The following is a 13,381-nucleotide window of genomic DNA, read 5'->3' on the forward strand; positions in this document are numbered from 1 at the left end:
AATTGATTCCTCATTAGACATCTCTCTGAGAGTGTTAGAAGTTACTTAGGAGATAAATATCACAAGGCTTGTCCTTTCTAGGGAAAAATTTTCAAAGCTCACTATTGATAACATCATGTTTAGTGCACAGCAGTCAGCAGTATTGGAAGCTGTGCTCAATCCAGCTCACAGCCAACAGCGTTTCAAACGTGGTGATGCTTGGACTTGTTAGCAAGTTAGATGATGTAGTTTTTAAGATGTTGCTCCATTAGCTACTGCCACTGAACCTTTTTTCTTTGGTACTCCTATGAGTGAGCAATCCAAGTCCAGCCGGGTAGGTAATTAAAAATTCATGCATTGATTTATTCAAGGAAAACCTCAGGCTACGATGATATGAGCACAAGGTGCTTCAATTAACAGAGGGAAGCCAAAGAAAAGGGAAATAATAAACTGAAATTTTCAGGGCTTTCATCTTAAGTCTTTGGCCTTTAGGTATCTTGAGATCATTCCGGAAATATTTACATAAAATCTCTGTAGCTCTTTCCAACAACTCTACATCAAAATCAACAGATTTTTTTTTATATAGAACTGCCAAAATTATACCATGCCCCCAGCAACAGACTGCAAACAAAACTAAATACACCAATTCATGAGAAGCCAATTCAACTACTTACTTCTTCTTCACAGCATCAAAGAGCAATCATAAAATACCCCAACTAGTTATACCTAGTGTTTATATCTGAGTCAACAAAAAAAGTAACAATAACAAAATTTTCAATGCTTCCAACTTAATACTGCACACATATATGTAAATATAAACATCTCTTAACCAGATATATTTGTATCCAGAATATGATAAGTAAATGAATTACAATCAAGAAGTGGACAAGCAGATTATTTTTCTAGAGTCCTCTTTATTTATTTTCTCTTTTAAAAATCTTCGTTTCAAAAACCCACCAAAATTAAATTCCAGATATCCACTGCTATGTTTAAAAAAATACAGAAATACGCATCTATACGTTTATAGGTAAATGTGCATAAATATATACTCTAATATGTATTTATATACATTTATATGTGTGCATAAGAAGGAAAATTACTAGGAAAGCAAATGAGGATCCAGTTTTAAATGTTCAGATGGGAAGGAAGATGCAAATGCAGCAGTGGAGGGTTGCAGTTCTCTTGTCCTGCCTCTACCAAGCTGTGCAGTAGATGGCACCACAGGTGCCAGAGAAAGTGTTACCAGTCAGAAACTGTTAAATTTAACACTGTGATGAAACAGGAACAACATCCATCACCTGCCAATTACATGAAAATTACTGATCTCTTTCTAATGAGCAAAGCCCAGAGAAACAGCAGATGAAATGTCATTCACTGCTAACAGCTCACAACTTCAAACTTCTCCTTCTAAATAATGTTGGTGGTTAAAAAGAACAACCCAAAAATAATGTATGTGTGCAGAGACACCTGGCTCCAGAGTGAGAAACACCTGAAAAATATTTATTCTGTGTTGAGTCAAGTCACTGTAAGAGGAAGTGGGGTTTTGTTACTGAAACTCCACAGACCATTCTTAAAAGGAAAAGTACCTTTCATCTAACCTCTGTCAATTCTGACATCCACATCTTCTAATGTTTTTAGGGATAGTAAAGTATTTTTGGTGGCAGGGCATAATAGGTATTTGAGACAAAGAAACACAAAGTAGATTAAATAAAAGATTACTTTTTGATAATTGAGCATAAATTCCATGTGCACTCATAGTAGTTAAGCTACAAACAGATAGCTCTGTGTGACTGAACATTTGAACACATAATTTTTACATGCTGGGAAGTTTGAGCTTGCCCAGTACTAACTTAGTCACTGTTCCTCCCTCTCTCCTGAATTGGTCTCACACTAAGATTGGACACTTCTCCAGCCTATTAGGAAAAATTCTGATTAAAAAAATATGTTAAAGGGGAAATATTTTGAAACAAACAAATGAAAGATATTTGTACTAAAATACAACTGGAAAGCAGGAATGGCTTCAATTCCATGCTCATATGACAGCTTGAAAATAGCAATCTTGAAAACAGCTGCACCATTTCTTCTGGCTTTCAAAAAGTAAACTGTCTTATTTTCTGTTTTCCTTTTGTTGGCAAAATCCTAGAAAGCATGAACACTCAGGTGTGGTTTTCCTCTTTAAATACAAAAATGCCACCTGCTGTACATTAAAACTGTTTGAACCTAAATCTGCTGCATTTATGGGAATGCTACACTAGTGGTGTCATGACCCCAAATTTCTGCCAACAGGTAAAACTTGGGGTGGACTTCAGACAGTTGTTATTAACTATTTAATAAACCCTGGGGAGAATGAAGTCAGAGGATGATGTAGGAGTTCTGACACTGAGTACTCTGGGCCATATAAATGGTGGGTGGGGCAGTTGATTAACATTCTACTTCATTTTTGGGAGTCTAGATTAAAATCAACCTTATGTCATTCTTTAAAACACATTTGGTGATTTTAATTGAGCTACTAATCTTAATTGGTCCACACCACAAAAATGCCAGGGGCACTGTGATGTAATTTTGGATAAAGGGCAACCTTTGCTTTTGAGGGTCTTAACACTCAGTATAAAGTATATCAAATAAAAAAAAATAGCATGGATGTCTTATCTTAGGTTTTTATTTTTCTTCTTTTTTTTCCCCTACTGGAGAAGAGAAAAACCATGATTCAAATATAAATAGGAATTCAGCCCAAAGCATGTCTTACCAAGCTGTTCACAAACAGTTCTGGCTGCAGTGACATTGCTGGTCAGCCTTCAGTGAAAATTCTGTGCTGCTTTTTCAGGATACAATTTTAACCCATTCACACATTTTTCAGGTCTTTCTGCGCAGACCACTCTTTTCTCAGTTCTCAGAGCAAACTCAAAAGTATCAGCTAGATATCACTGCTGTGACCCATCCCTGTACCTGGGCATGGAGGAAGGGATGACATTTTGCCCTGTTTTGCCTTGTCCAGCTGCTGCTGGACACCAAACACCTTGGGTTTGATTTGATGGCAACTTTCTGCCTGCTGCTTTAGGGATCCAGGAGGCTCTGGAACAGAAGAATCACCCAGATGTCCCACAGCCAAAGGTGTGTACAGCTCACAGCCACAGGAAGGTGTTAATGAAATGTGTAATAAAACCGTGGAGTCTGTGCAAATAAATACAAACTCCTATATTATAAAGTTCTCCCTCACTGATCTCACATATGGTTCCCAAAGGGAGCTGAGTGCAGAATTTGGGCCTTAAAGAATTGAATAGAACAGATTTATATTATTCTCTAAAGAGAAAAATCTTCTGGCAGAAAGAGGAGTTTGGAGCTGTTGACTAAGGACTTTTCTACACTGGGAAGCAGACTGGAATTGCTATTGCAGGATCAGCTGTTCTACAATGACTTATTTGACTCATGACTTTTCCAGACTAGAATATCCACACAGGGAGCTGTTATGGATAGGTTATTCAGAAATAACTATTTTGGTCACTATTCCCACATAGAGAAATGTACAGTGTCCATGCCTAGCTGTAGTAAGCTTGGTTTATTTTTTACAGAAAAATAGTTTTTGTCTGATATATAACGTATGGCAAAATGGGAAAGTAGAAAAGGAATTTTGAATAAAATCATGATGCAATTGATTAAGATGCTTTATTTAATTTCCTAATATAAGATATATTATTGTAATTTACTGTGATTACTTACATACTAAGAACATCTCTACATCTGCAAGGTTATGTCCATTACAGGATGTTGCATCAGTTTAACAAAATCATTTAAAAAACCCTCATTTCTAATTAAGTCAGTGCAAAAATATTAACAAAATTAATTTCTGTAGTCTCTGGTGGATTTCATATCTCAGTCGTCATCCCTGTGGTTACATCATATATGTTATTAGAAAGAAATATACAACAGTTCTGTGCTTCTGTAAAATTCAGGCTTTTTTGGTGTTAGCACATTCATTTTAATAAACAATAAATGAACAAGCCATTTGCTGCCAGCAGTACCTTTGCTAGGTAGGGAATTCCTGTTTATGCCTTGCACGACAAGTGGGTTTAGCACTTGTTAACAGAGTTGCTTTCTAAAAATCTGATGTAGTGTTAATTTATTATTTCAACATTTTCCTGCATGTCCTCTACTCTGTAATGTTACAGGGTCTCTCATGCATTGTACTGGAACGCTTCCATGTTTGGATCCACTCATGAGGAGTTTTGAATGCCAGGAATGCAAGATTGGGACCCTAGCATGTCAAGAAGAAATAAAAATATAGAAATTACATTGTTGAAGATACCTTCAACCATCCATTAGTCCTAAGAAAAGAATATCTAAAGCTTTCTTTATAAATTAAACTGAAGATTACCGTTCAGCTCTTTAGTGAAGTTTGATGCTTCTTCAGAAGGAAAATTAACATGCTCATCAACCAGTGCAGATTCTTAGGTGGTGTGGAGAGCTGGATGAGATCATATCCTCAGCAAAATTATGGAATGCGGGGAAGTAAATCAGGAGAGCCAATGCCTAACTCTCATTTTAACGATGGGGTGCCTCATGTTAGTCATGAAATGTAAGCAAATAATAGGTGTTGCTGAACAGCTGCTCTTACACTATATTGGCTCTTCCCTCTGAAAGATTCAAGCAGGAGAGAACCATTCCTTTAAGTTTTAAATACATTGATTTTCTACACATTTCAGCTGCTTTGTGATGGCCAATACATCAAAATCTTCATCAATATTTATGGAGATTCAAACTGATTTCCAATCCTAGTGGAAAACTTCTCTTTTCATAACCTCTATAGTTAGTGCCTGCTTTATGAGAAATGTTCTCGTAGGATATCCAGTCATTATCCTCATTCATGTTAATTTTCTGCTGTTATGGGGTAACAACAACAGTCTTGATTCTTTTCCTGTGTTGCAGATATTCTGTTTTCTATTTGAGAGCTAAACTGAAAGTGAACTCTTACACTGAAATTATACACTTCAGTGTTTTATATGACACTCTTGTAATAAACATATTAAATTATATACTGTGATGCTAAAGCACTGTAATAAAAGTACTTGCTGCTGAGTGCTTGAGAAATTATGAAACAATTGTTTTCAAGTTTTCATAACTGTAAAAACCCCAAATGGACTTGATGTTGGAGAGACATTTCTGTGCAGCACAAATGCATAATTTCCAAAAGAAAAACCTGTAAATTTTGCCAACTGACCTCCTAGGTAGAGCCTTGCCCATAAATGCAGCCAGGCAGATTGGTGCTAACGATATGTAAAGTTCATCTTTGTACTCCATTCATTCTCACTTCATTACTGGCAAGATTAGTAATAGCCAATTTGCATTGATTTATACCAGCTATTTACAGTCCCCAGGGCACAGAAGTTATTCATCCATGGAAAAACCTGTCATACTCTCCTTTTTTCTAGCCATGCCTCTATCTATGTGGTAATAGAGGGACGGAGTTTCTGCCTCTGGTGTGTCCTGCACAGAAGCCAGTGTCTCCAAAGCCAAGCACAACAGAAAAATATGGCTCTGCCAATAGCTGGGATGGTGACCTAAAGATTACAATGAGAAAAAGGCTGAAGTTCTCAAACCCTGTTTTACATTGATTTGAACAGGCACGAGCAGCTCTCAGACACCTCTGTGTAAAAATTGGCAAAGAAAGAGGCAGAGATGGAGCAGAGCAGGGTCCTGGCAGCGAGGCTGGGCAAACTCAGATAGATGGGGCTGGTTATGGTGTGCCCAGTGCTGGCTCCCCAATCCTAGAGCAGTGTGGAGAATCGACAGGAGGTGCTGGGATACTCTGGGTCAAGAGCACAGGGGTGAAATGGAGGAACTGAGGGTGCTGGGCTTGCTTGTCCTGGCCAAAAGAGGCCAGGGACTGCTCTCTGCCTGCACAGCACTTACAGAGATGACAGCCAAGTTCAGGGTAGGTACTGTCATAACACAGAACAGGGAGCAGTGGCCATAAACCACAGCGTGGGAGGTTCAGTCGAAAATTAGGAAAAAATGTTACTCATTTTTCAGGCATTCTTTGAAAAGCAAAAACAAACCCCCCTCACAAACTACAAAAACAACACCCAAGTATGAGTACAGCTGAAAAACCCAATAGAAAACAAAATAATTGCCATCTTCTGGTTTCTTATTGTTTCAGATATCTCCTACCTTTAATATTACACAAATTACAGTACTACACACATTTAATCTTACAGGCATGTTACATACATGTGCTACCTGGTTTTGTTTAAAATCCTTTGTATGCAATTAGTAGTTGACAGAATGCCATCTTTTGTTGGGGAACGAATTCTTTTTCTACAAGCAAACCCCAATAGTGCTTAATTTGCAATGCAATATTGACTATCATCTCTGAATCAAAAATTAGTTCTTCACAATGGATTAATTCAATTGTTTGGGCACTATTGCATCACCGTGTCCAATGGGATTAAAAAGAAAAGTTGAAAAAAAACTCAATTGAAAGGAAACTGCAAAACTCCATTGGCCCAAAATCCATGAGCATGCTAATTAACTAGAAGCAGTTACTTGAATAATCAAGACAGGTTTTTTCTTGTATTTATTACCTGCACTTTCAGGTATTTGTTACATCAGATGTGATATTTATCTAAGCATTGGTTTACCAGATGTGCACGAGTGTAAAGGGGTTAATTTTGATCACTCAAACTACAGATACTCCATTTAAGGCACTTTGTGACACCAGCAAGTTTTCACCTTTCCTTCAGGATTTTAAATCCACCAGCACTTTTCAGATGGCTTATAGCAATTTTAGTGCTTCCCAAACACAGTTCCAACCATTCAGCTGCTCAGCACCCACTGAGAAAATTGGTTTTCTTTCCTTTGCAACTTTTCAGTTTCCACAGACCAGTGGTTAATATTTTCAATACAGAATCTCTATTCAAGAAACACAAAAGGTTTACAACATGGTGACATAATTATCTCTACAGTGTTAAAACTCAAGACATGGATTTGCCTACAGGCAAACTAAGGCTTTCTCCACAGAAAATTTGTAATGGTAAAGATAATGTCTGGAGATATAGAAATATAGATTTATGCTTTATTACATTGATTAGTGTTTGAAACTTCTTTTTTTAAGTCACTCCTGAGACTTTACCCCTGTTGTACTGAGTCCATCAGTTTGGATCTGATTTAACAGCGTCTCTGTGCTTCAACATACTGCTGCAAGGATTCATGTGCCCACACATAAATTTTCTTGATGAGAGGAGCTTTTGTATGAACTTCTTAAAACAGTTGGCAACAAAATATAAGAAACATCTACCACACTTCACTGGATTGGATTAAGGGATGAAAAAGTAAGAGGAGAGCAAACACCACAACACTTTGTAGTCCTGTTTGACAACTAAGGGATAAATTGCATCCTGCCCTCTATTCTTAATAAAAAGCATAAGACCTATTATACTTGTTAATCCAAAGTCCACCTAGACTAATAATCTCCTTCTGACAGCAAGAAATACTGGACATCATGAGAAGAGTACAAAACCAGTGTTTAGTGATGTATTCCAACATATTTTCGACTCAAAGACTTCTGGAATAACTGGTGGGAGTTTGTATTCAAGGATTTCTCCTGGTGTCTTTGTATTCATCAGGATTTTTTAATGGGTTTCATGCACATTTTTAACATAACACATCCTGTGACAGGGAGTTCCACAGGTTAACTACTCATTCTCAAAGATGTGTGTTCTTGAACCTGCCATCTCCTAATTATTTATGATGCTCCTTACTCATGAACAAGACAGTGAGCAATCAGCCTTTTTCCACCTTTGCCATGCCACTAGGTTGAGATTTTGGTGGTTTTTTTTCTGAATTTAATGTATTTCCACACTGCTTCCCCTGATTCCTATTGTCATGGACTATGGAAGGAAGAAAAAAAGAGAAAAAAAAATAAAAGAGGGTGAAAATGGGATAAAAGACAGAACCACTTAGGAGCCTGAAGCAGAATGGAGGGAATGCAGTGCCCAAGATGTCAGCATCTCTGTCTGGGGCAGAGAGGGAGAGCAGGAAAATAGGCTGGGCCCAACACAGAGGAAGGAGAGTTGAAATCCCCACATGACAGGAACAGGTGACAACTTCAGGCAAAACCCTTTGTCTTGTTTTGATGATACAGATATTGAGATTCAGAAGGAATTTTAGCCATCAGAACTTGGTTGGAATCTACATATTCTCTCTATTCTTTCCTTTTCTCTGTATTTGTCAGGTCTGCAATCAAATTAAAAAAATCCAGTCCTAAATTCCTTAACATCTGGGTGTACACAGGAAGGTTTTACCTCCTTTATATCCCTGCAGTCCTGCTAATGTTTCATCCCATGAGAACCTGAGATCATCGTTTGTCTTGAAGGAAATTCAATGTACTGAAGTACCCTAAGGAGAGACACCATCCTCTTTCACCACTGGAGAGAACATTTTTGCCCTTGACAAAGAACTTGGGTGTCATTAAGATAAAATAGATTATGGAGAATTTGATATAGGTGTAAATGCTTTCAGATATTTAATCAATGGGGAAGCAGTGGAACAGGTTTAGGCAGCCCACAGGTTGATGACCTGTTCTGATAAAAGCTGGCTGGACTATTGAAGTCATTCAATATCCATCCCTGCTGCAGTTTCTCATGGCCAGCTACTTATATGGAGCACAGATTCCTGATTTTATTACCTTTTAACTTGCCACCCTCATACAGGTTATTGGAACAGGATGTAAGAAGGTAATCTGAAAGCAACACTGAAGTTTTACCTATCCAAAAAGACCCCCAAAAAACCTCAACAATAAACAGCCCCCCAAAAAATGCTCAAAAAAACCCCAAGGACATAACCAAACTACTATATATATATATCCATATATATGGAGAGGAGGAAACTGTAGGAAATATTGGCTATGAGTCCTACCATATGCATAGACATGAAATCTTGGCTGCCCACTCTATGAGCTAAAAGGCTGGATAGTAACAGTGCTCTAGAAAAGATTGAACCCTGGGGCTTACTGTGAGACAGTGATGGATTTAATGAGCTGGGTGTGACTGGAGGGAATGAAGGAGATTCTTCTCAGGACGTGCCTGCACTTGAAACTCTGTGGATTTTGTGCATTTGTGTTAAATGATGTGAAAAAACTATTGTGTGATCAATGGCACACACACACCTCCTCACAACAGTGCCCTGCACACATGATATTCTTATTTCTGTCATTACAATTCCTCCTGCCATCACAACAGGCTTTTTAGGAGCTTTGTTTAATTTCTCATCTTGTTTAAACTCCTTTAGTGTTTTGTGTTATTTACCACATGTTCAGATGCGAACCATTTCACCCTTTTCCTCTTACAAATAGAAAGAAACCTGGCAGATTAACATGCAACTAAAACAAAACTGCCAAGTGAAAAGGCTAATGCTATGGTTTTGCCTCTGAGCAGCAGGCAGCATTAAAAAGCACATTTCCATTTACGCAACAGAAGATTTTGTTAGTCAATAAATCCCTGCAATCTCAGAGGAAAGAATTAATCTTACATAATTGGAGTTTTGTTTCAGGAAATGAATTTATACTAAGAGATTCAATCTCTTAATTAAAAAGATTTAGTGTGTTTGTGTTCCACTTAGCAGTTTTATTTGTTCTTTAATTTGCAGGAGTCCATACTGGGAAATAATTGAATGAAAATGCCAGGAGGAATGGGATGTGCATACCAGGTCTGTGTGCAGACAAGAACCAGGATCTCTTGAGCTCTGCTACTAGTTTTGACTTTCAAAGACCTCAGAAAATCCCCACACATGTCAGTTCTCTGTCTGTAAAATGAAATTCAGCAGTGGGTTATCTCACAAGGCTGCTGTTACTGAGGGAATTCAAAGAAGGAGCAGTTGGTAAATGCACTACTGGTATTACCAATGTAACAAAATCAAAGAGAGCAGGATAAGATTTCATGGATGGGAAACACTGCCTTAACAAGAGCCTTTTTCAAATGTCTTCCTCTCCTGACAAAAGATGAGGAAATTACTTGTAAATGCATTAAATTGTATTATATGAGGGGAAAAAAACCAAGCAGCCACCTTTATATGCTGCCAGAGGAGAAAACAACCATGGAGCTGTACTAGGTACAAAAATGTTTGTATATTGAGAGTGATCCTGTGCAGAGTTTGTGTCTCAGTGTGGGAATTTTGTTTGCAGAGCTGCTGGGATTGTTCTGCAAAGAGCATCCAAGCCTCCAGACACGCCTGCCCTTCCCGGGAACTCTGGCTGCTTGGCTTACTCTTTGTGGCTGGGAAGCCTGAAAAGAGTTCACACAGGAGCAACAGGATCAGGATTGCCCTCTCACCTTTTGTTGCAGAAAAAGAAAAGGGTTTGATCCAGGCCTCTAAAAACTGAACCGAATCACAACAAACTGGTTACATTCACAATACCATTGCATTCCTAACTACCAGAATAAAAACTGTTAAACCTACTGCTTTCAACCAAATATAGCCAAATGTCTTTTTGACCTGATTAAAGATTACTCTGGAACTATCATTTGCTATGACTTAGGTAAGTATTCCACAGCTTCCATTGAAAACTGATGTAAGGAACCCTCACCCATGGACACAGGCACATATTTCATCCAACCCACCACTACCGGTTCCAAGTCAGGCTGATTAATGCTTTTCACATAAACACACGTCTTATTTCAAATGTTAATGCCTTCTTAGTGCAAGGTGAAAGTCTATCCAATGATAGAATCCCTTAAGAGTGTTAATTAAACAGGACAATAATAATCCACTTGTGATTTATAGTGTGGTGGATTACTAGAGCATAGTGGTTGGTCTGATAGGCATTTATTGCCTACTTAACCATTTAAGTATAACAAAAAAAAATCATCGTGGGACAAAAGGTGATGAATGTTTCTGCTAAAACAGTCCATTAAGATGATTCATTAACATTACAAAGAGGTCTGCAGCCTGTGTGCCACTCGGAGCCTTTAAAAGTCTGGGAAAGTGAGAGGCATTACCATAGGAAATGCTTTATGCTAAATGTGCGCTGATAGAATCTAAAGTCCACTTTCTGCAGATAACATCACTTTTTACATTTTGCACTACAAGGTCTGAGGACGCTTTGTACTTCTCAATTCCTCGAGAATGTATCTTCCCAACAGAGGAGAGGAGCAATAAAAGTCCCAATGCTCTGGCATACATTGGCGTCCCTCACACTTCCCTTTGAACTGATGGGCCTGGAATGCTGAATCGCTGGTTGCACCACTGCGGAATGACATGGGAGCCATGAGTTATAGTCACAACAGCTACAGCTTTATTAAATGCACAGCAAATAAAGCTCCTATAATGATCTTTTCAGGTCAAATAACAGCAGATGCCTGCTGTGCAACAGCAAGGTGGTGTACCAGCCCTGGCTGCTACAGGAATTATAGGAGGGTTAAATCAGCGTGTAAATGCATCCAAAACAGCAAAATAAAGTCTTCAGTATTTTCCTAACAAATTATTCTCTGAAAGTGGAGCAAATGAAGCTTGGTTATTCATGGATTTATGTTGCAGTTCTTACATCTCCCTATTGGAATAACCCCAGGTGTCCTGTCCTCCACCATATCCCACTCCAACCCTCCAGCCCCCTTCATCCCTCACCTCCCCGCTGTAAGAACATATGCAGGCTCCCTTATTCCTTGGGGAATACCCTAGCTAGCATGCCTTGGCATCTTCTCTCAGCCATTCCTTGACTTTTGTTTTTGATTTGGCAGCTGAATGAAGCAGTGTTTTCACCAAGGAATATCAGAGCAATGTGCAAATCAGTCGAGAGCCTCGCTGCTGTCAAACACAATGAACAATTGCTGAACTCTCCCTTCTCCCTCAGTGGGAGAATTAATAAGGATTCCTTCCTCTCCTTAGATGTTAATTCTTGCAAAACTGGTAAGGACAACTGGTAAGTGTCTCCAAATCATCTACATAACCTGTGACAAATGTGTCAGCATCCTGGAAACTGGGTCAGACAAATAATTAGATTGTGTAAGTGATTTCCCTAGGGAACCAGACTGAGAGGTGTGATAGGATCTGCACTGACCAGAAGTCAGTAGCATCTTGTTTATAGAGTGTGCAGCACCTGTCCAGACTACCTGCATGGTCTCAAAAACAAGCTGGACCAGGTTCTAGGAGCACAACAAGACACTTGCATCAGACCTAATAAATTCTGCCTCTCAGTGGATAATTACCCTGGTTTATTTCTCAGTCAGCAAATTAGCACAGCTACACCAAATCCTGGGCTGGAGATGACTGAGATAGATTTGTTGTCCCTGCATGGCATGAATTGTCACTTCTAGATGCTTCAGTTAAAAGTGAAACACTACAGATACTGAGTCTGGACAAGAGAATGGAGCTGAGGGACAATGTGACATCAAACACAGCTCCCCCCAGTACTGTTCAATATCTTCTAACTCTCTGGGGAGTTGGGCAAGCAACATTTAATGTCTGGTGCCAAATATTGATTCCTCTAGGAAACAAGGCACCCACTGCATTCACGATCTGTGACCAGGCTTTATCACAAAGTGCCCTGCACCAACCCCAGCTACAGAAATGGGATAACTGTTTCCCAGCAGGGCCATTAACCCAGGAATCCAAAAACCAGCCTCAGACAAGGTGAACATCTTTCAGATGATCTCTGCTGAATAATGAACGAAGAGTGCTGAGGTGTGGAGCTGTGTCTGGTGAAACACATGCTCCCCACTTCTGCAAACTCCTTCAGATCCCCTGGGACACTTGCAAGTCTCAGTTCTTGGTCAAGAATGCCCAAGGGTGCCCAGCAGTGGGGAAGAGCCTTTGTGGGAGGATCAGGCCTGGGTGTCAGACAGAAGGAAGGAACACAAACCAGTGGGAGGCTGCCAGGAGCACAGGCTAAACCAGAAAGAGAAGCTGAACACGTGTGTCCAGTGGCTTGATGAGATTCAGAGTGGGAACAAGGATGAAAGGATCGGATTGAGAGATCTGTGTTTGCAAAGCAAAGGAGAAGGGTTGAAATTTCCACCTTTCAATGTATTTTCTGATTTTTCCCCCCACATACTCAATTTAACCTAATTTCAGTAAGAGCTGAGAGACAGTCACCAACATCTTCTTGTATTTTGCTCTAGATATTCCTTACAAAGTTTCCACAAATTTACCCACCAGATTTCATCACCCCAGAGCACACTTCACTTATGATCTCTTCTTCAACCCACAAAAATACTGAAGGTAAACACCTCACATTTGTCAAATACAGAGAAAGATCTCACCTCAGAAAACCTGGTTGAGAATTTTTTGACAAAGTGCTTTTTTTCTATTAGAAAATGCTAACTTGCAAAAAAAATGATATTTTTGCTGATTTCCATGGAAATACAGTTAGGCAGGTTCAGATATTTCCATGAGAAAAATCTGTTCTGAATGAGAA

The sequence above is a fragment of the Melospiza melodia genome, chromosome 19, assembly GCF_035770615.1.
Source record: "Melospiza melodia melodia isolate bMelMel2 chromosome 19, bMelMel2.pri, whole genome shotgun sequence".
Classification (NCBI taxonomy): domain Eukaryota; kingdom Metazoa; phylum Chordata; class Aves; order Passeriformes; family Passerellidae; genus Melospiza; species Melospiza melodia.